Genomic DNA, 22,702 nt, shown 5'->3' with positions numbered 1-22,702 from the left:
TGGGTAGTTCCAGGTTTGATTGCTTACTAGGTGCAACTCGTAAGATTTCCCAGTTTTTTTTTTAAGATCTATTTATTCATACAGAACTGGGTACAGGCCAGAGGTGCAGGGGCGGTGAGAGACTTCACCAGAGACAGAGTGGGGAGCAGAACAGACAGATCAACAAAATACACTGCTGAGGGGAGCAGTGGGTGGGTCAGGAGAGGTCTGCCGCACCATGTGGGTCACCTCTGGGGCTGGGGATTGAACTCATGCTGAAGTAGCTTTCGCTTCTTAGTGCTGTGCTTTAACCTGCTGCGCCACCAAGGAGGGCCCAGATTCCCCAAAATTTTAAGGAAGAATGTAAGTCTGGGATTCACACTGTACTCTCTTCTGCAGATTTGAAATTGGTTGTTTCTCCTGGCTGCCTTCATATTTGTGGGAATGGTACTCAGAAATCATTAAGTGGGTACTGTCCTTGCTCTTACTGATGTGGGTGGGATTTTGTTACTAGGATTCTTTTTAAGGGACAGAAGTAGAAAGTAAATTTAAGAACACTGTCATTAGACTCATAACATGATGGACTAAGGTGGCTTTAATAAACCTCATCCCTAAGTAAAACTAGGGAAAAATTAAAATTTGCTTAGAAAAAAATTTCAAGAGCTCAGCACTGGTGGTGGGGAATGGACACACAGATATTTGGTGGTGACGCTGGTGGTTTGTTGAGAAGGTGGAACGTAGAGAGGCAGAGGGAGCTGGACCCAGGACCACAGCCATTCCAGTCATCTGAAGCAGCTGGGGAATGGACACGGAGCATGATTGGGTGTGTTGAATTCAGTGAGGGGAAAGAGCATAGTTACATGGTCATAAGTGTGCAGGGGCCATCTGTAAAAAAGCTGACCATTTGTGTGAATGGCCTGGCCTCCTTCCACTCCGGGCTGGGACTTCTGAGAGAGACTGTGCTCTGAGCAGAGGAGCTACAAGTTGGCCTTGGGGCACTGGAATTTGGATGCAGTGAGGTTCTGAGTACAGTGGAATACTGCTCAGCTATTAAAAAAGGATGAAATGTCTTTTGGGACAAAGGAGTTGTGAGGTGATTATGCTAAGTCGGTCAGAAAGTGAAAAACAATCACCAGGTAGTTTTGACTATTTGCAGAACATAAATAGTCAAGAAAACAAACTGGCAAAACCCAATAAAAAATTCTGAGATTCTGTGGAAAGTAAACTGGTTACCAGAGGGGGTTGGGTGGAGAAGGAGAGGGAAGGAGCTGGCACTGGCACTTTGGTAGAGGATGAGTGAAGGCTGTGCACATGTGGAGTGTGCAGGCATGCTCCCCAAAGAATGCAGTTACACGAACACTTGACAAATCAATAAATTTGAAAAAACAGAAACAAAAACACAACAGTTATTAGTTCTGATACTCTCCCATTCAAATGCACACTCACACAGTCCTGCATTTTCTCCAAATTCCGTATTTGTTTTTCTCCTTTCCCATTTTAAAAACTGGGGCACCCGGTCCTCCCTGGTGGCGCAGCGGGTTAAAGCACAGCACTAAGAAGCTAAAGCCACTTCAGCATGAGTTCGATCCCCGCTTGCCCCGGAGGTGACCACATGGCGTGGCAGACCTCTCCTGGCCCGCCTGCTGCTCCCCTCAGCAGTGTGTTTCCTTGATCTGCCTGTTCTGCTCCCCACTGTCTCAGGTGAAGATACAGTGGCCCGCACCTCTGGCCTGTACCCCAGCTCTATATGCGTAAATAAATAAATCTTAAAAAAAAAAAAAAACCTGGGTCTCCAACAGGAGATATATGTTTAGTCATTTGTTTTATGCCCCCTGCAGTCCACAGAATAGTAAAATTCCAATGATAGCCGCTCCACTGGGCAGATATCACCACATAGGATCGTGATTTCCTGCAGTTCTTTTAACCACTGGAGAAAAATATACTACTTTTAGTATATAGTCAACACACTCCTCTTAGATGTTACTATAGTTTTTTTTTTTGGGTTTTTCAAGCTTTTTCACAGATGGCCCTTGCACACTTATGACCATGTAACTATGCTCTTTCCCCTCACTGAATAATTCAACACACCCAATCCATGCTCCGTGTCCATTCCCCAGCTGCTTCAGATGACTGGAATTAATTATTATTAATTTTCTTAATAGATGCTTTAAATGTTTTCTGGATAAATCATTGTTTAAGGTCCTAGCAAGTTTTATAAACTAACATAAACATTTACCCATTTTCTCATGAGAGAGACATGCTCTTCATTGACCAAACACTCATTAGTTACTACTGCAGTCTTCTCTAGGAGTGGAAAGAGAGAAGTGGGTATAAAAATGAATAAAGTTTGAGTTCTTCTTCAACCTTCTATGTATATTTTTAGCCTCCCCCACATATGTATATGTTCATATATATGTATATATATACACACATACATGCATGAATATATACATGTGTGTACACACACACACGTGCGATACAGCCAGAGTTGATCAGCCTCTAAAGCCAAAAGGAGCCTGTACATCTGTGCATATCTTGGAGGTTAGACATTGAATACAGTTACTCTCCACATGAATTTATCTTCCAACCCAGTGAGGTCACTGATTTTGAATCCTCAGGTAGCAGAGGCCACCTGCCTGGGTTCTTCTATGCACTCTCTGGCCTCACACTGGGGTCTTTGTTTTGAGCCCAGAGCCCTAGTGAGTCTGCAGATCTGGTTGACAGGCCTGTGCGCTGTTCCTCCTCCCTCTCTCTTTCACTTGGCATGAGTGAAGAGCACATGAGTAGAGAAAAAGAAGGCATTTGGGGTTGAACATGCAAGTTTCAAGAGTGGGTTTTTGACACAGAGGTGACTGCCACCTCTTATCAAGCAGCTTGAAAGGAAAAGTGGAGGCCGCCTTGCTGGTGTTTGACCTTGCACTGACCCAAATGGCTTTCAAATCTAGTGATAAGGGCCCTCCCTGGTGGCACAGCAGGTTAAAGCACAGCACTAAGAAGCTAAAGCCGTGCAGCAAAAGTTCAATCCCCTCCCCAGAGGTGATCCGCATGGTCAGACCTCTCCTGACCTGCCTGCTGCTCCCCTCAGCAGTGTACTTCATCGATCTACCTAAATATTTTGTTTCCCACTCTGTCTCTGGTGAAGCCTCTCACCACCCCTGCACCTCTGGCCTGTACCCCAGTTCTGTATAATGCATATATAAATAAATCTTAAAAAAAAATTCAGTGATAAGAAGGAACCTTAAATAACCCCATATTCTCTACAGAGAAATGTGAAAATATTGAGGCAAAGCTATGAAATAGGGAAAGAGTATAGGGAACTAGGGTACAAGCCAGAGGTGCAGGGGCAGTGAGAGGATTCACCAGGGACAGAGTGGGAGCAGAACAGGCAGATTGACGAAGTACACTGCTGAGGGGAGCAGTGGGCGGGTCAGGAGAGGTCTGCCGTGCCATGTGGTCACCTCCGGGGCAGGTGGGGATCGAACTCATGCGGAAGTGGCTTTAGGTTCTTAGTGCTGTGCTTTAACCACCAGGGAGGGCCCTAAAGGGACCTTTTAAAAACAGAATCTAAACATTGGGCCCCTGCACAGTTTTGGATACTGTTGATTGAGAATTCCAAGTTTTGTTTGCTTTTAGTTTTGTTTTGTTATTTTTATATCAAAGTGAAAGTATATATGATTTATCCATTGAATGAATAGTCATTGGTTAGGCAGCCTCTCAAGTTCTGTTAGAATCTAAGCCAGGAAGTGAGATCAGTAAGACTCTTTCCCAGAACTTGAGGTCCACCCAGGGAGGCAGGCCTGCAGATAACAGTGGCAGTTACGGGCTTTCATGTTATTTCTGCCAGGAATAGGAGCAGCCAGGAGGTGGCTCAATGAGGAGGTGAAGAGACTGCTGAGCAGATTGTCTGCAGCTAGCATGTTAGACATTCATCGAACGTCTGAGAGCTGTGTCAGGCTAGGAGATTCTCTACACTGTTGCCATAACATAATATTTGAGCTGATGCCTGTTAGGCTTGCCTTTTTATTGAAATCAGTTAACTATTGGTTAGTCCTCCCACATCTGATCAACCTTGTCCATAGGTAGGCCGGGCTATATTCTTGATTCTGGCTTCAGTTTACCTGGGGAGTGTTGGAGGGAGCACAGAAGCCCTGAGCTGCAGTAGACTCTGTTTCTGGAACTGTCCAGTAGTTCATCTGATGCACATTGGAGTAGGGGGGATGACTGTTTCTGTTGCTGGTCTCCAGGCGGTGGTTTTGTAAATCCTGCAGGAAGACCTCTGGTTGTGCTTCTCATCCAACATTTCCTGCATCATCAACACCTCCCTACAAAATTTAGCAATTCCTGCTGAAAAAAATCCTGCCAGTTTGGCATCATGTTTCCTCAGCTATCATTAAAGATAAGACCGAACAGCAGTTGTTCAGTTATGAAAATCCGTTCTTTTATTCAGCTATCAGACAAAGAAAATGGCTGGGTTAACTCCACCTGCTCAACCAGTTGTTCAGAGCGATCTTTAGAGCACACTACAACACATAGTTTTCTGATACCGTTTGATGAGGGTGCTTTTCAGCAAGAGGCTGTCTCCTATTTGCATGAACAGGTGCAGCCACACAGTGCAAGCAGCCTCAAACACTGTTGCCTCATGGCATTTCTTTCCTCCACCTCCATTTTCAAATGAAACTTTAAGCAAATTTCGGTTTGTTCCCGTAGTGCACTTCTGATTGTCAAAGTCTAGCACCTATCCACCTAGTCTTTTTTTTTTTTAACTACAAAATATGTTTTTTTCCCTTCAAAATTTGCTCCCCCCCTTTTTTTTCCAGAATAACAGAATTTCTTTATTGGGAGATACCAGAATTACTCAGCCTCTGAAATTACAAATTGGTATTTTAAATAAACAGTTGGCTTATTTCAGTAGAGGCTGCTGACATTCTGGTTTTTTTCACATTCTATACATTTCAACCTAGTTGCTACTCCTGGTGGCCAAGCTGTTTGCTTTTGCAGTTCTGTCTTTACTTTTGTGTGACACCATGGCTCTCTTGACTTCTGGCAGAAATTATTCTCTAATGCCCTGGAGACCTGGTTTCTGAGTGACCTGGTTTCTGTCCTTGGAAATATTGTGAGTAGGGGCCTTCCTGGTGGCTTAAAGGGTTAAGAGTCAACACTGTAAGGCTATCAGAGGCCACTGCAGCATGAGTTCCATCCCTGGCTGGAGAAGTGACCCACATGGCACAACAGACCTCTCCTGTCTTGCCACTGCTCCCTCAGCAGTGTATTTCACTTGAACCACCAACTCCATGACCTGCTCTCTGGTGAATCCTCTACCACCCACCCCTCTCACCTCTGCACCTCTGGCCAACCCCAACTCTTGTATGCATAAATAAATAAAATAAGTCTTTGAAAAAAATGCTATGAGTAGAGTGGAATATGCAGAATAGAGAAGAGCTTCACTTTGCAGACTCCTTCGTCTTCTCTTCCTTTAGCTCTTCCTTCCTTCTCCTCTTCGTCTTTCCTTCTGAACTCACATCACTCCCCCCACACAGTCACCTTACAGTTCTGTCTCCAAAGTTGTTTAGTTCACACAGGTTAGAATGTCAATCCCTCCTCTTGAGGTTTCCCCAAAATTCCAACTATTCTTTAGTTTCTCTTTTCCCATTTGGTTATATTAAAAGCATTACATTGTATTTTGGAAGCACTTATGATGCAGCCATAACTTTGTTAACTGTGACCACAGCAATAACTTAATATTGTAATTCCCATTCTTGTTTACAGTTATACACAAGGAACCAGTGAATTCCAGACTTTTCTCTCTCCACAGAAATAGTCACAAAGCACTCATCTTAACTATGATGCTTCAAGTGGGAGAAAAGCCAGAAAAGCTTTTACCCATCTGGATTCTCACAGGTCTCACTCTGGATGGGGGGGCTGGTTGCTGTGGTCTTTCAGGGACCTCACCGGTCTCTGTAGCCTGTGATAGCATCTAGAATTAGAAATCGCTGTGCCTCTATCTACATAATCCTCTCACTCTGTGGCTTGGGGCTAACTCTCCCATCTCTAGCATGCCTCTACAATGGGGATAATATTTAATGACGAGTGAAGATTTGATTAATGTTAGTGATGAGCTTGCACAAATGGAGCTCATTTATTTCCAAGCTTATTTCAGTAGAGGCTGCTGACATTCTGGGTTTTTTCACATTCTAAGGCATCATAGTTGAGAAAAATGCTTTGGACTATTTTTACGGAGAGGGGTGAGTCTGGAATCCACTGGTGTCTTGTTTTTGTGCAGCTGCAATAAGTACAGTACTATGGTTCTGGATTGCAGGCAGGGCTAGAACACCCCGTTTCTCCAAGGACACTCCTGCCCGTCCCACCTTTCCATACTCCTGCCTGACATTGTTCTGCTTGGTGCCCAGGCCTTTGTATTTCCTGCTTTTTCAAGCATCTCTTTTATAAGAAATTGAGTATTTGGATTTGAAAAGCCATCCAGTGAGAATATATTTGATGTCTTCACAATTGAATTCTTAATCATATATGAGTGTATGGATGCTTGTCCACACCCTCAAATAAATACAAAAAATAGAGGTCCTGTCTGGACTCTGGAGCCTTCCTGCCTTGTTTGAACCCTGACTTGGCACCAATACTTTAGACAAGTTGCTTAGTAGCTCTGGGTCGCAGCTTCCTGGTCTCCTACATGGGGATGAGCACTGGCCTATCTCAGCAGATTTTCATGAGTTCTAAATGAGTGAACATATGGAAAATGTTAGAGTACTTGGTGCTATGTCAGTGACAGTGATGATTAAACCAAAGCTGTATGAGTTATATGCAATTTGGAGTAACTGTTAGGAAAAAGGATTTTAGATTGCTGCATTTTGAAGTATTTTTCCATGTCTTCACAGTAATAAATAAAAAACAACTCCAAGTCACAGTTCTGGTTGGAAAGGATCCGCTTTAATTAGCGAAAACATCTAATGCAACTTCCCCAAAAGTTCAGAGAAAGTATAAAGTTATTCCATTGTGTATGTAGCAGGAAAAGTAGTCATGTGAACATTTTGTTTATGCCAAGCACTGTGTTGCATGTTAGCCACTTAGGGCAATTAAGAATCTTTTTTTTCCTCTGTCTATTTTATAGAGAAGTTTGGAGAGGTGAAGCAACTTGCCAAGCTGGGAAGTGACCCCATACTCTGGGGATTCCTGAGCCACCGGCCCTCCTCCTACACTGCAGGAAGACTCTGCCTTCCTAATAGCTACAGGCAGTTATTTCGCTTTATCATCTTAATCTCAGCCTCTCTTAGGGTTGATAGTAGGTCTAGTAATACGTTTCCTTTTAAAGGCAGTCTTAACGTCTGCTTCTGAAGCAGTGCACCCAAAATAAGGAACCAAGTTTGTCTTTTTTTTTGGTTTCAATAGTTTGGACAAGCTTCCCTGTACAAAACTCTCCTTGTTCTAGCTGAACAACAACCAAAAATCTTCGCTGGGTTGATAGGGAAACACCTGAGTGAGCCAGAGCAAGCATTTCCCGGGTCTTCTAACTTCAGGTTGTTCAAAATTCCTCCTGAGGAAGGACACCAGAACAGATGAAGGTTCAGTGTTTCACATCACATGCGTCTCCAATATTTGAGAGGGTAATTTTGAACTTCTCTTTCTTGTTATTCTTGGACCACAGGGGTGAAATTATTCAAGTGTCATAGTAGACATGGAATTATACAACATTTTATTCTTTGGCTTCTGATGGCAGAGAGCTGTGGACTGAGTTTTGTTGTCTTTCCTGCAAGGAACTCTTAGTCATAGCATAATCCAGAGTCCACATTTACACTAATTGAGAGATAAGAAAAATTGACAGCATGACTGAGCTCGGTCTTGTACTTCAGAAGGATTAGTAAATAAACTGAATCATAAATATTTTATTATTTTGTTCACAGAAGCTGGAAAGTCCCCAATAAGTGATTCTTTTTAAAATATTATCTCCCATGCTATAAGTTGTTTATCATCAATTATTTAGACTCCTAATATTGTTACAGAATTTAAAAAGAAGAAGAAAAATACCTACTATAGAAAACTGTAATTTTATTTAATGGAAAAGCATGCTCTTACTTTTCTTATTCTTCTAGAAGAAAATGTTCCACTGAATAATTGATGCTTGTAAAATAAAACTTGTGTTTTTATGATATTGGAATAGCATTCATTATCTAAGTGAAAGACAGCTTCAAATACTATTTTTATGTAATAAACATTTTGAGCATATGAAAATTCAGCCAACTTGATTGTTCTGTGGTGAAGTTCAGACTACAAATTGTACAGAACCACAAATAACTGCAGATTATAGAATTAATAATGATATGCAAATCAGTATCTATTAAGAACCATGTAAACTTTTTTCCCCTGATCTTGTTCAAATAAAATAGTATGGTAAAACTGAGAAGTTAAGTATAGTTCAAGATGATAAATATGTTATTACCCTTGGGGGCTTTATAAAAGAATTGAGACAAATATGTTTGTAATTTTTCTTTATGAAATACATTTTTATTTTGTATAAAATGTGAAATGCATTATTTTTCATGACAGAGGGACAAAGTAAAAAGTTTCTGTTCTATTTCATATTCTGGATTTGAAGTTCATAATGCTGTCAATAATGTATATGCTTAACTCAAAATGATATAAATCTCCTCTTGATCAAATTGTTTTGTCCCCATTTGCCATTGTTTTACCTGTTACTGGAGGAATTTCTGTGATGTCATTAGATCAGCCTTTATGAAATTCTGTATGTGGGGAGCAAGACTTCCATTTTCATTTGGTGTTAGGCATACATCATTTTCTGGAAGTTAGAAAACACTGACTTAATGAATTAACTGAATAATGTTGGAATTTTGAGTGTGATTCAATTGATAAAATGAGTGTTCAGAAGATGTGGTTGGGTTTAAGTGATTAAATGGTTGACTTTAGTCTTAGGAAGGCATGCTTCCCTGAAGAAGCCCCTACATGTGTGGATTTGGTTAAGGACCACTCAGAAAACTAGGATCCCCGTATTTGCATGAAAAAGAAGACAGATTCTTAACTGGGGCAATCTTGATCCCATTGTGGGTCTTAGTTCTGCCTGTGAGTAGCTGTGTGACAATGAGTGAGTCACTAGGTTCTTCTGGCATAAATTTACTAGTATGTAAAATTAAAACATTGAGCTGAAAGCCCCTTCTAGTAACATTTCTGTGATTTTAAAGTGGTGGGTATCTTAAGCATGGCAAAAACTGTATCACTCTGTTTTCATAAATCCTAGAATTTAATCAACATTTACGAACTCCTTTCATTTATTAGTTATGTATTATATATAGTATATACATACATATATATAATATGTAATCATACTCTTGGAAAGGTTGTAATCAGCACTTCAGAACATTTTAAATACTGATCAGATATTTCAAAAGAAATTTCAATCTAAAAAAATAAAAAAGCAAATTTCAACCTGAACTCTTAAAAATATATTTTAATTTTAAAATATTTCTCTTTTTACTCTTACTAGTTCTAACAATTGCTGGATAATCCATTGTTGTGTAAATGTGTTTTATTTTTAAAAAAGATTTATTTTTATTTATTTATGTATATGAGAACAGGGTAGGGGGTGGGGTGCTGGCCAGAAGTGCCAGGAGCAGGGTATGTGTGAGAGGATTCACCAGAGACAGAGTGGGGACAATTCTACTGAAATACACTGCTGAGGGCAGCAGCTGGCACAGGAGAGGATTGCTGTACCCTGTGGGTCAGCTAACTGTCTTGGAAATGAACTGGTCTGTAGTGGCAGGTGATGGCTTGATAGTGCTGAGACTTGATAGTGCTTTACCACCAGGGAGGACCCTGAGAAAAGGTGTTTTAATATACTTCAATTTACTCTGTCCATTGGACAATCGAGGGTCTCTGCCCTTCAGTTTTGGCGGAGAGTTAGGAAGATGGAAGTGGGCTTTTGTGATCATGGTATCACACACATCTTTGCAGGCAAAAAGAGCTCATGCATGTAGGACCTCTCTTGTGACTGCTGTATTTAAAGGACATTTTGCTGCTGCCATTAACAAAAGGACTCTGGTGAGTGGAGCAGAGGAAGAGTAAGAACTGGAAGAACTTTCCTTTTGTTGTTGCCAAGCAGGGCAAATAGAGGTCGTGGGGAGTCCAGCATTAAATAACAAAGCTAAACAGAAAACAGGGTTCTGAAAGCCCTTTGGATGCTCTGCTGCCCTGCCACACTACACCTGGCATTTGATCATTCGGGAAGGTCAGTGATCTTTAGCCTCTGATACTGAGCTTTGTCTGGTTCAGAGAACACAGCTCCTTGCCCTCTCCAGAGGGGAGACATTCTCAAAGGACAGATGTTCCCGCAGCAGTGAAACATCCACAGAGAGAATTAGCTAATCCTACTTCATGAAAAACTGCGGCACTTTTCTTTTAATTCAAGATCTTAGAAATTTTCAACCCATCCTTGGAGGATGATAGTTTGTTCATTTGTTCCTATTAGATTTGCTACCCTTTATCAAGATTAAGGAAACATGACCGACACATTCCCCTTCTGGTCTGTACTCTCTGCTCCCTCAGTGGGTATTGTTGCGCCTTCTGCGTGTGTGGGTGAATTGTTTGCAATGCTTGTGCCACAATTCTGACTTACACGCTATTAAGCAAGTAAGGGAATAACTGTGTTGCTGAAATTGGGGGGTAATTGGTTGTTTACTGTAGTTAATGACAGCTGTTTGAAGTTAAGTCAGGTTAAATTGGATTTGATCAAGGCATTTTTAGTCAATCTAAATTACTACATAGAAAAAAGAGGGAATTATAGAAATTATGTGTTCATTTTAGTTTTCACTCATCTATAGGTCATATAGGAATGAGGAATTGCATATAGGTCAGTATTTTGAGAGGTTAATTTGAGTAAAACCAGTTTACTTCATCTCATACATGTATTTCTCAGCTTTGGGAGTTACAGCCTACAATTTTTCAAACTTTTTTTTTTTTTTCCAGGTTCTAATTACATTGCCTACTGGTTGTTTTCTGAAGCTCAAGGAGATGCCCGTGAGAGAATGGTAAATTCTTTTTTAGTTTCCAGTAACGGAGTAAAAGTAATTACTAATGATTTTACAATATGGTACCAGAGACTAATAGAAATAGCAACAAATGAAAAGCTGAGAACTTTGAGTATTTTCACTTACACATAAAAAAACTGGTACCAAATTTATTTAGTTAGGTGACTGTCTTTAAACAAAGTGAAGCATATCCTTCTTAAGGAAGCCTTCCTAGGTATAGGTAGATCTATGCTTAATATGTGACAGCATTTAGCAATTTAGTCCTTTTTTTAGACCACCTCCCTGGGCATGTCTTCTGTGCCTGTTGAGTGTGATATCCCCACATTTAGAGAGAGAATATAAGATTTTCCAAGATATAAATTGTAGAAAGACATCTAAAGTGAAAAGACTCATTTTAATCACACATACATTTGACAAAACTTGAAACAGCTGTTTTTGCCCTTCCCTAGTTTCAGCTCTTTGAGCCCCCTGGCCACTGCTGGCCTCAGCTTGATAAGAACCGTTCTTTCTTAGACTCAGCTCCACGAACATTTTCTCTCTTTAGACTGTGACCCTGAAGCTGGTGCTCCTCATTAGGCTAGAACTCTTCGCCTACCTGGGACTGTATTTCTCTTGTGCTGTGGTGCTCAGAGGATGGGGTGGGGTGGGGTGGAAGGAGGGGGGCTTAGAATGTTGAGGTGAGGTGAAGGGATAGGCACAGGCAAAGTGCACCCTGTGACAGGCTTCTCGTGAAGGTGTCAGTGCAGGTGAATGGGGAAATGATGGGGGGACTGGGTGGAGGTTCTTAGAGAGGAATGATAAGGCTTTCTGAGGTAGTGAGAACATTTTATTAAATTAAAAGGGAGAAGATTACCAAGAGTTGATAGGCTAATGTTTGATTATAAATCTTAATGTGACTTTTGAACCCCACTTCCTCTGTCAGCCTAGCACCTACAGTATCTAGCAGTCCTGTGGCCAAACCTTCCCAATTGCTATTCTGTAGGGATGGCAGGAGAATATAGCAATCACACTTGAGGTCAAGCCCAATGTAACTTTTTTAGAAATGTCTAAATACCTCATGGCCCTATAGATAATACTTGAAACTACTAGGCACATTCATTTGAGTTTTAACAAAGATTTATGTTTGTTTCCTCATCAGGACTACCTTATCCAACAAGAATTAGTTTCTCCTTCTCAATGCAGAATTACTTTGGTCTTACCTTATATCACTGGTTTGGCTCCTTTAGTTCAGTGAGAGAATTCACCAGAGACAGAGTGGGGAGCAGAACGGGCAGAGTGATGAAGTACACTGCTGAGGGGAGCAGCAGGTGAGACAGGAAAGGTCTGCTGTGTCACGTGGGTCACCTCCCAGGCTGGGGATCCAGCTCACACTGAAGGGGCTATGGCAGCTTACAGTGCTGCACCTTAACTCGGTGCACCAGCAGGGAAGGCCCCTGGTTCCTTTAGTTCTGTGTGGGAAAGTCTTCTCACTTCTCACTAGAATAGTGAGAATAATAGCTCCTTGAGGCAAAGGATTTCTTTGTTTTGTTTGCTGCTTTATACAAGCACCTAGAACAGTATCTGGTACATAGTAGGTACTTGATAAACAATTACTTAATGAGGTAATAAATGATTCTTCCTGACTAACCAGAAGTTCCTTGGGGTGGGGGCCAAGGTATAGGATTCTTCACCCATGATTCTTTGGGCTGAGATAGCAGTCTCATTCTTCTATCACTGCTCTTCTGTGGGGTGAAGTGTCCTATCTTATTTTCTCTCTGGGAAGGGCTGAGGAGGGGTCACTATTTTGGTGATTAAAAGTTAAGCTGTACCTGTTGGCTACTCAGTGCATAAAAGGTTCTTTCCAAGTCCTTGCAGGTGAAATGTGGAAGGGAAGTAAAAATCAAGAGCTCATCTTGGTGTTCATGCAAGACTCTTACTTGCTTCCTCCACCAGGCTCTTAGAAACTGTCTCTGATAGGCTGGTGGGGTGCAGGAAGGGTGTGTGCTGGTTGTCACCACCAGACTTCCTGTGCGGTCATGGCTGGGAGGAAGTCTGTAGCAAGTCACATGGAAGCAGCACATCTGTCCCTGATAGCAGGGTAAGGTGGCTGGCCTGTGGGCTGTTTTCCAAGCCTGGTCCTTCTCAGAAGCCTTGCTTCTGTTTAAACAAATGAATGTACACAAGAGGTTCAGAAAGAGAGAGCTTTATTGCAAAGGGCATTTTATTTGAAGCAATAAGAAGTTTGCCTGATGGAAGAGTCAAATAATTCTTATGATCTTATTAGATCTTATATCTTTGAGGTAAGTTTTGGTTTCTTCTGACTTCACCTTCCAAGTGATAATCAGGAGGAGTTAGGTAGACTTTTCCAGAACCTCTATGCTAAGGGAGTTTATCTGGAAAGGAAATTTTAGATAGGAAGATTTTAAGGCAATAAATGTTGCCTTTTGTCTAGTTGAATAATTTTGAGCTAGTGATGAGATGTTAATTTATTGAGAACATAGATTTGTGCTCCTTCTCTCACACATGCAGAATCCCCCCCCACACACACATATGCAGTCCACTATGACTTTAGCACTACTGTGCCTTTGTATGCTGGCTTTGTGTGAAGTAGCTAGAGTTTTTCCATCACCAGGTATTTTATAAATACATTCGGTAGCACCTAATCATTGCTGAACTATTTTCCCTCTTCTACACAAGCCCTAAATCTTGCCTTCCAGCCCATCTTCATTGGCTAAGCTCTTTTACTCCAGCAGACCTCTATTCTTCTGTCACCTCTTCCCAATTTTACCTGTCAAAATCTTATTTCCTAAAATGTTGGTTGCAAATGTAGTACTTCAGCATGCCCCACCTTTGGGTGAACTCTCCGGTTTCAGCACTGCAGTGCTCTGCACAGAGCCTTTGCCTCTTGCCCTATGACCGCAGTCATGAGGTGAGCCCAGCAGTGAATTCCTACACATACTACCTTTCTCTGTGCCTTGCTGTTCTTGAACCTTGCACCAAACTTGGTCACTCTTTAAAAGTGCATGTTACGGCCCTCCCTGGTGGCGCAGCGGGTTAAAGCACAGCACTGAGAATCTAAAGCCGCTTCCACATGAGTTCAATTCCCACCTGCCCCAGGAGGTGACCACATGGTGTGGCAGACCTCTCCTGACCCGCCCACTGTTCTCCTCAGCAGTGTACTTCATCGAGCTGCCTGTTTTGTTCCTCACTCTGTCTCTGGTGAAACCTCTCACCACCCCAGAGCCTCTGGCCTGTACCCCAGTTCTGTATGCACAAATAAATAAATCTTAAAAAAAAAAGTGCATGTTACTCTACATTGTTTAAATCTTTGGCTCTAGACTCTGGGCTAAAATCCAGAGCCTTAGCCTGGCCCTTCGGTCCCTTCCCATGTAGACTTCTATCTGGTATTGAGCCACACATAATTACTGTCAGCACTCTGAAAACACTAGGCTTGTGCTCAACATCTGACCTTGCACATGCTGTTCCCACTACCCTAAATGGCTGTTGAGTGAGGTGTATCTGTTGGGGGTGGACGAATTCCAGATCTTACTAGCAAAACTCCCTACTAGAACATGCACCTACTGTGTGGTTTAGTGGATTTCTATAAAAGTGGGGCTGGACTCGAGCATCAGCACATAGGTGTTTAGAAAGTGTCTGACTTTGTGGTTACTCATCCTTAAACCTTCAGTGCTTTTGATTTTAAATTGTTGTTCTGACAAAATTTGTGGTAAGGAAATCCTGCCTGATTCATGGGGGTTGGAGCATGCACATTGAAGTTGTTATTCTTTCCTAAAACGTGGTTTTATTAGGTAATTCCATCCTCACAGGGCTTTGCCATGTGCATTTATCAGAGTGGAGAATTCACTATGTTAGTGAAGCAAGATAACCCCTCTGTTGCTGACAGAGAGCTATAAACCCCGGCGTTCTTAGTTTTATATTTGGACAGCTACAAGAAAACTGCACCTGGGGGTGGCTGTGACTTCAGTGTCGGTCAACTCAAGATGCCCTTTCTGGAAAATGTGAAAGTAGAATTATTGAGAAGCAAAAGGCAGGAGGAAGGGCACTTGGTTTCAATATTTACCAAACTTTTAAATCTACTGCATTTGTTATTTCCCTTTGGACAAAGCTTGTTCTCTGTACTCAGGTAAATTCTATGCATTGTGTTGGACACATCTTCTCCAGAGAATAGTCTCTCTGTCTCTTAACTTACATGTGACACGAGACTGCCATTCACTATTGCAGGAGTCCAGCAAGATTCGGTCCTGTTGTCTCCAGATGAGGTGGACTGTGGCTTGACTATGGGTCTCTTCCCTAACAGGACTCATGACTTCCCAGTGCCACTATCCTATTCGTCACTAGTTTCCTTTCACTCACAGACTAGGGGCCTAGGTGGAATGATTGTAGGCTTTTCTTGTGCATTTGGTTGAAGGTGTAGCATTATGTTATGAGCTTGGAGAGAGCACCAAGCATGAATGAGCTGCTAATGGAGTTTGCCTAAGAGTACAAATGACAGCACTCAAGTGGAAAGTTATTCTCCCCCACTGGAATGTAACTCGTAGTAGCAAGGAAACTGCCCCCTAGGCATCCTGTTTAGTGGCACCAGTATTATCTTGGGTTAGGCGAGGCCAAGATCTCCTGACAGAATGTCTTCCTTGGCTTGGGAACATTGTAGTATGTGGCAGAGCAAAGTAACAAGAGAAATGAAAATTGTCCAGCATTTACCCTTCTCATGCCTAGAAGCAATACTTGGGGATGGAGGTGATAAGTATACACCTCTTTTTGGCATTCATGTTCAAGCCAAGGATACCAGTTGAGCTGAGAGGCAAAGAGAAGAGAGAGAGCATTTGTAGAATAGGGTGTTAGGTGTCTGGGGCCCTCACATGGAGAGAGATTCAATACAGTTCTGTCTCTTTCATTCAGTTTAAATTTTTTTCACTTGAAATTAAAAGTGTAATACAATTAAATAGCAGTTATTAAATATTCATTTGATGAAGGAATTTTCTAAGCCTTTGTTTTGAAATGTTCCTAAAATAAATGGTCTCTGGAAGGTTCTGATAAGAAGAGGTCAGATGGGTTCTGATGACCTGGGAAGAACTCTTGTCAAATGATGGGGGCTAGTTCTCAACAGACGCTCCAGTACCCCAGGGTCACAACTGTGTGCCAGCAGCAAAAATGAGTTGGAAAATCTGCTCCATATAACCAAATGGGTGTTACATCCTAGGCAATAGCCAGCTGAAATGGAGCCCTATGTGTGGCCAAAGACTGTTGTCAAAAACAGAAGAGCTGGCTCTAATTCCCCCAAGTCAGAATGCAACTCAGAGTTCCAAGAGCCAGTTGCTCTCGTCCCTTAAGGTGATATGTCAGGGCCTAGAATGACCTCCGTTGTCCTGCTGGAGCCAGCCACATCTCCCAGGTTTTTCCATTTACCTTTGACACTAGGAAATCTCTGTGACACACTGTGTACAATTCCAGAAGCATGTCTTACCTCATTGTCATGGTCAAAGACCTCTTAATGAGCTATCTGGGTTGGGGGTTAGCTGACTAGTAATTACTAGAGTATTTGTGCTTAGAGACCATGAATTTATATCACACATCAATATTTACATACATACCTAGTCTTTGAAACAGAAAGCTAAATGAACACATACATTTAGGGAACACAGTGTGGTCACACAGTATCTAGATGAACATATCTTCATGTAATAATTGGCAGGGGGATTTTATCCCTGACTTTAACAGAAGGATGTTCATTGGGGAACAGGTTACAGAAAAGTCATGATTTATTCTTAGAACTGTTGACAGCATGAGTGGAACATGGTTTGATGAATAGGAAATGGCAGCTTCCTTTAAACTTCCTATAAGATTGGTAGAACAGAGGTGGTATGTTCCAGTGAGGGGCTAGGGATTGCAGGGTGGGAGTAATGTTCTAGCAGTTCCAGGTTTTACATATACCAGGTCATATACCAGGCATGAACTTACTGCTACAGAGATCTAAGTAGCAGGAAGAATCATGCATCCCAGAAATATCTGTGTCCTATTCCTTGGAAACCAGAATACGTTATGTGGCTAATAAAATTTGAGGTTCTCATCTTGAAGTGTGCATATTATCCTGGGTGATTCAGACAGGGCTAGTGTAATCACCAGAGTTCTCTGAATGAAGGAGAGGGATACCATGTGAAAAAGTCTACAGCATCTTTGTTGCCTGAGAGATGGAGGGAAGGGGACTTGAGCCAATGGATGAAGGTGACTTCTAGAAGCTGGATAAAGAAAGAATGCTGTTTCCTTAGAGTATCCATATGGGATGCAACCCTGGCAACGCCTGGTTTTTAGTGAGGCCCGTTTTAGACTTCTAACCTGAAGAACTCTAAGATAGTAAACTGTGTGTTAGGCTTCTGAGTGTGTAAGTAGTTTGTTACAACAGCAGTAGGAAACTATCCAATGTAGAAACTTGTTTTCTATTTTGGAAACATGAGACCCTCTTAGTTATTTATGAAATAAAATATCATTGAATATTTATGGAACATTTGTCATTCAAACAAGAATCTTGTCAAAGTGCTGAGATGTCACAAAGCTAATTTATTTTACTAGAGTGAGAGCAGGAACTTTATTTATTCACCATTAATCCCACTAGCTAGCTCATTGCCTGATTCATTCATGAATCTCTTTTAAGTCAATTCAGGAAAAACAATTATCTTTTTTTGTTTGCAACCATCTTTTCAAAGAAATTATTATGTCAGTGTATTGCTGTTATTGGGAATTTTAAATTCCCTCTCATTAAAGCAAAGACTGTCACATTTTATATACAAAGATGAGAGGTTTGACTAGACAATTTTTTTTAAGTCATTGAGTTTACTTTGGGTTCTAGGAACTTTTTGTACCTACACATAATTGAAATGTTAATTTACCCTTTTCTTGTTCCATAAAATCTTAATATGTAGCACATTGTGATCTTAAATTAGTGACCAAAACAAAGACAAAAACACTGTTCCCTATTTGTGATATTCAGTTTGGGAAGCCTGTTATTTACTATATGCCTTTAATGATTTTCACGTGACATCTTTCAGAAATAAAAATATTCCTAGTGTTGATTTTCTATTTTGTCACTCACTCATTCTTTGAAAATATTAGACTGCGTTGCTTGTGTCAGTCCTGGGGAAACAAAGGTAAATAAGACATGCCATTCCTAGAGAAATCCATATTCTAGATGGGGAGAAAGACAAGTGAGTATGTAACGAGAATATGAAATAGCCAGTATTAAAATAGTTAGTGGTGCCAAAAGGAGGGAATGATCAACTCCTTAGGGGAGGACAGAGCAGAGAAAAGAGGACTTTTGAAACAGGTATCCATGGACCAGGAAGAGGATGGCAAATAAAAGAATGGGATATATGTTAATTATCTGTCAAATCTTGGGCACTGGACTTGGCACTTAAAAAATATTACTTATTTATGAGTACAAGAACGGGTATAGGCCAGAGGTGTGGAGGCAGTAGAGGCTTCACCAGAGACAGAGTGGGAAGCAGAACAGGCAGATCTACTGAGATACACTGCTGAGGATAGGAGTGGGTGAGACAGGAGAGGTCTGCTGCACCATGTGGGTCAGCAACCTGGCCAGGGATTGAACTCATGCTGCAGTGACTGGTAAATAGGTTGATAGCATTGAGACTTAACCTCACACCACTAGAGAGGCCGTTGGATTTGATACTTTTGCATGTAATTCTATCATTTAATTTTTACTCTGAGGAAAATAATAGATTAATAACTTTGTAAAAACACAGAGTGGGGTAAATGTTCTTAGAAGTTACTAAGAGTTGGGAAAAACTTTTTCTGCAAAGAACCATATAGAAAATATTTCAGACTTTGCAGATTATACAACCTCTGTTATAACAATTCAGCTCTGTAACTGTAGCATGAAAACTGCCATAGATTAATGGAAATGAATAAACATAGCTATGTTCAAATAAAGCTTTATTTAAAAAAATAGGTAGTAGGATAGAGTTAGCCCATGGACTACATTTTGCCAATTCCAGTTCTAGAATAACAGTTACAGCTGCCATTTTGTTTTGGAATATTTCTACAGAGGGAATTTAAAGGTTTCATTAGTTTTTTGAGTGGGTAACTGACAGTTTCACAGTATGTTCTAGTATCTTATGAAGAAATAATAGCATACTGAATTAATAATGGAGGTTCATACTGACCCAATTTTCTAACATTTCACATCATTGTAGCTAATATTTAACAGACCTCTGAAAATCCAGATATAATACATCTTTAGATCATTATAAATGAGTCCAAAGAAAACCACACTCATTCAGACTTGGCATGAATTTGACATCGTGTGGGTATCTGTGTGTTTTAACACTGGAACTTAACAGAAAAAAAAAATAGAAATAGAGAAGATTTGTCTGGAATCATTGGGAAGAAATATGGTAAATATCTGAACGGATGGCCTGGGAGAAGCCTAGAGAGTAACCCCTGGATACAACAGTCTTCTGGAATAAAGCAGAACCATCTGGTTAGTGTAATGATGAGGGGCTATGTGAAATGAAGTCCTAAATCCAGACTAGAAAAGTAGGATACATCCTGGCATCTTAACGTAAAAAGTCAAAAAAATCTGTCTTTGATAGTTGATACCATGGGAAAAATTCACTAAATTCAGAGATTAAAATAAGGAATTCTTTTGCACAAAGCTGGCTGTTTTGAGAATAGATATCTCCAAGAACATATCTAAAGAGATAGTGTGGTTAGAAAACTATTAAAAGACCTCAAAAATGTTACCAAAAGGAAATGGAGGAGCCATTTTAAGTCACCTGTCCTGGTCCCACATAACTGAGATTTTTCTCTTGGCTCACAGTGGAGAGCTAGATGAGTTTAGTTACTTTGGGGAGCTAATTTCTTTTGAGTACAAGTTTTAAAAAATCAAAAGCAGACTAAGTTTATAGGATGGTTTCAAACTTGGATAGTTCCAACTGGATTGAATCATTTTCCCACCACCAGGAATAGATTAGAAGTCATGGCTGTGCTTGCTGTCTCTGGAGGTTCCTGAGTTTGGCATTTCCAGTATATTTTGATCTGGTTTGCTTTCAGGCTCTGCTGTTGCTCTTAGGGTTGAATTGAGGCAAGGAGGAGGGAGAGATGGAAAATATGGGAGCTGATATCTGCCTGGAAGATATTGTACATGTTAGCCAACTACACTATTCCAATCAAAATAATTTCAACTTTTCCTTGTGTTTTGGATCCTGGGCATGAATCTCATTTTGGATGAAGCAGACATGGGTTGGGGAGTTACATGTGTGAGAGTAGAGCTTTGGCAGTTCTGCTACTGCACCTCACTTTAATTGACTAGAATCAAACTTGATTTCCTTGTTCATTTGTGTGTTACTTCTGGCATCTATGTCTTTTATATACAACTCAATAAAAGTCTTCCTCTACATTGGAATCTTAGGATAGTTGAAAATAATCCATAATGTACATAAATGCTGATATATGGACTGTGTCAAGCAAACTAATCAGAATGCTTTAAACATATAAATCAATGAAAAATTACTGTAATTTGACTTTCATTAGACAAGCTTCTTTCTAATTGTCAATTTAGTAAAGAATATCTATAGTCTGTGGTCCTAATGGCATTCTTTTCTTTTAGCACAGTTAACATAGGGGCACTTCAAAGAATTGTTGATGTATTTTAGAAAGCTCTGAAGCTTTTACTAGGTACACTGGAAACCTCTGTTTCCAGGAAAGTTCACTAATGAAAGGTATAGTTTCTTACAGAAATCTATTTCTTAGCTGGTTATAGTAAATAACCTAGTCAGTGGGGATGCTATTGTGAGACAAAATTAATGTCTTAAGTGGTCCTGCTAAACTATTTTCTATTTTAATGCTTTTAAGTGCTAAGATGTATTTTATATGGGTCAAATTCACCTTTTCTTTATCTTAATTCACTTTTCTGCCTCTGATAGCAATATATTTTTTCCAGCAACTCTGATGACACTAACCTGCTCTATCTCAGCATCTTCTTTCTCACTCAATGGCACCATGATTTCAGTTGTCCAGTCTGCCACTTCTCAACTCTTCCCATGTCCCACTGTCTCTGCCTGGGTGACTCTGGTGACTTCCTATCAAGTTCCCTGTTCCTTCTTGTCCACTTTCCCATTTTACCCATCCCACAGAGTCTACTTTTCTTTGGCCAACTAGAGTGATTTCTTAACTAAATCTAGATCATGTCCCTTCTTTGCCCACTCCCTGCAGTGACTTCTGGATACCCCTAATAAAATCCAAAGTTCTTTGTCTGATCTGTATTACATTCTCTCCAACCAGCTTTTCCTGCTGACTACTCCTTCCCACACTCTACTCCAGCCACACTGGACACCTGTTAAGCCCTTGGACACACCATTTACACTCCCATCCCAAGAATTGTTGTTTCTTTCCTATACATGAACAGCCTCCTTCTAGAGACTCACCAACATTCTTTATCAATTCTCCTGGGTCTGTGCTCAAATGCATCTCTTCAGAAAACACCTAACCAATTTATCTAACACACAAGCCCCAAATTCACTTACCCTGAATTGCCTTCCCTGCTTTTATTAACTTCCAAGCAGTCTACTATGGAGTGATCAACTTCTTTATTCTTTATTCATATACCATTGCTTAGAAAATGTAAGCCCTATAAGACCAGGGGCTTCAGTTTATCATTTGGTATTTAGTGCTTGGCATACACAGTCAGTCAGAATGTGTCTACTGGGCACCACGTAAAGAAAAGAGCCAGAAGCTTTCCTCCTGTCTTTAAAGGGTCTATTTCTGTAGACCAGCTGAAGGTGCATTTATGTTGTTTCATTAGTACAGTGATTTTTTTAATTTCCTGCTCTACTAAAAGTTTGCTATTCAGCAGTCAAGATTTATCTTAGGTTTACTTCTCATTAGCTTTCATCAGTAACTTTGGTTTACTATCATTATATTGACAGTTTGGTATAGGAACTGGATCTTATTAATTGGTTGGTGATTTAGTGGTTTTATAGTGTGGTCTGTGGAGGTCGAGCTCTTGGTGTCTTGTCTTCTCCCTTCAGTGACTACTGAAGTATCACGCAGGGGCATGCTTAGCACGATGAAGATAAACCACACATGCAAGTCTATTTTTAATACAGGAGAGCTCCTATAATTATCTAAAGACTCAAAGGTTACATTCAGAAATTTCATATGACCAAGGAAGCTTTTTCTCCTACTAAATGAACAACCAATAATCTTCTTATAAATATCGTATGAAAAGAAATTGGGAATGGGAGTTGATGGAGAAGTTGAATGAATGTTTTATGGAACCTTAAAGAGGACAATAAGAGTCCCATTCTAGGAGACAATTTTGTTGTATAATTGCTGCTTTTAAAAAGTCATATTTATTGACATATAATTTGCATGTTGTAAAATTGACTTTTTAAAAAATATATACAGCTATGAGTTTTGATAAGTACATATAGTTCAGTAACCATTGTAATAAAAATGTAGAATTTCATCACTCTGCAATGTTCCTTATGGCCTTTTCTATCCAATCTCTACTTGGGTCTGACCCCTGGAAATTCTCTGGTCCTTCCAGTTTTGCCTTTTTCAAAATGAGTCTAATTTCTCTCAGTTAATGCACTTGAGATTTTTGCATATTATTTTCCAGCTTTTTTTTTAATAAAAAAATGGACAAGTTCATTAGGAAAAGG

General features: G+C 40.5%; 1 long non-coding RNA gene across 1 annotated transcript in view; it reads left to right on the top strand.

Annotated features, from left to right (window-relative positions):
* LOC105854237 overlaps positions 1–22,702 on the top strand; it is a 135,286-nt gene that overhangs the window by 24,772 nt on the left and 87,812 nt on the right. The window contains exon 2 of the long non-coding RNA XR_001145939.1: positions 10,966–11,027. This is a non-coding gene — a long non-coding RNA (uncharacterized LOC105854237). The remainder of the gene's footprint in view (positions 1–10,965; positions 11,028–22,702) is intronic.

This window comes from Condylura cristata, unplaced genomic scaffold (assembly GCF_000260355.1).
Source record: "Condylura cristata isolate star-nosed mole 26May11 unplaced genomic scaffold, ConCri1.0 scaffold00030, whole genome shotgun sequence".
Taxonomy (NCBI): Eukaryota; Metazoa; Chordata; class Mammalia; order Eulipotyphla; family Talpidae; genus Condylura; species Condylura cristata.
Note: the sequence above shows the minus strand (reverse complement) of the source record. Positions and strands in the feature narration are given on the sequence as shown.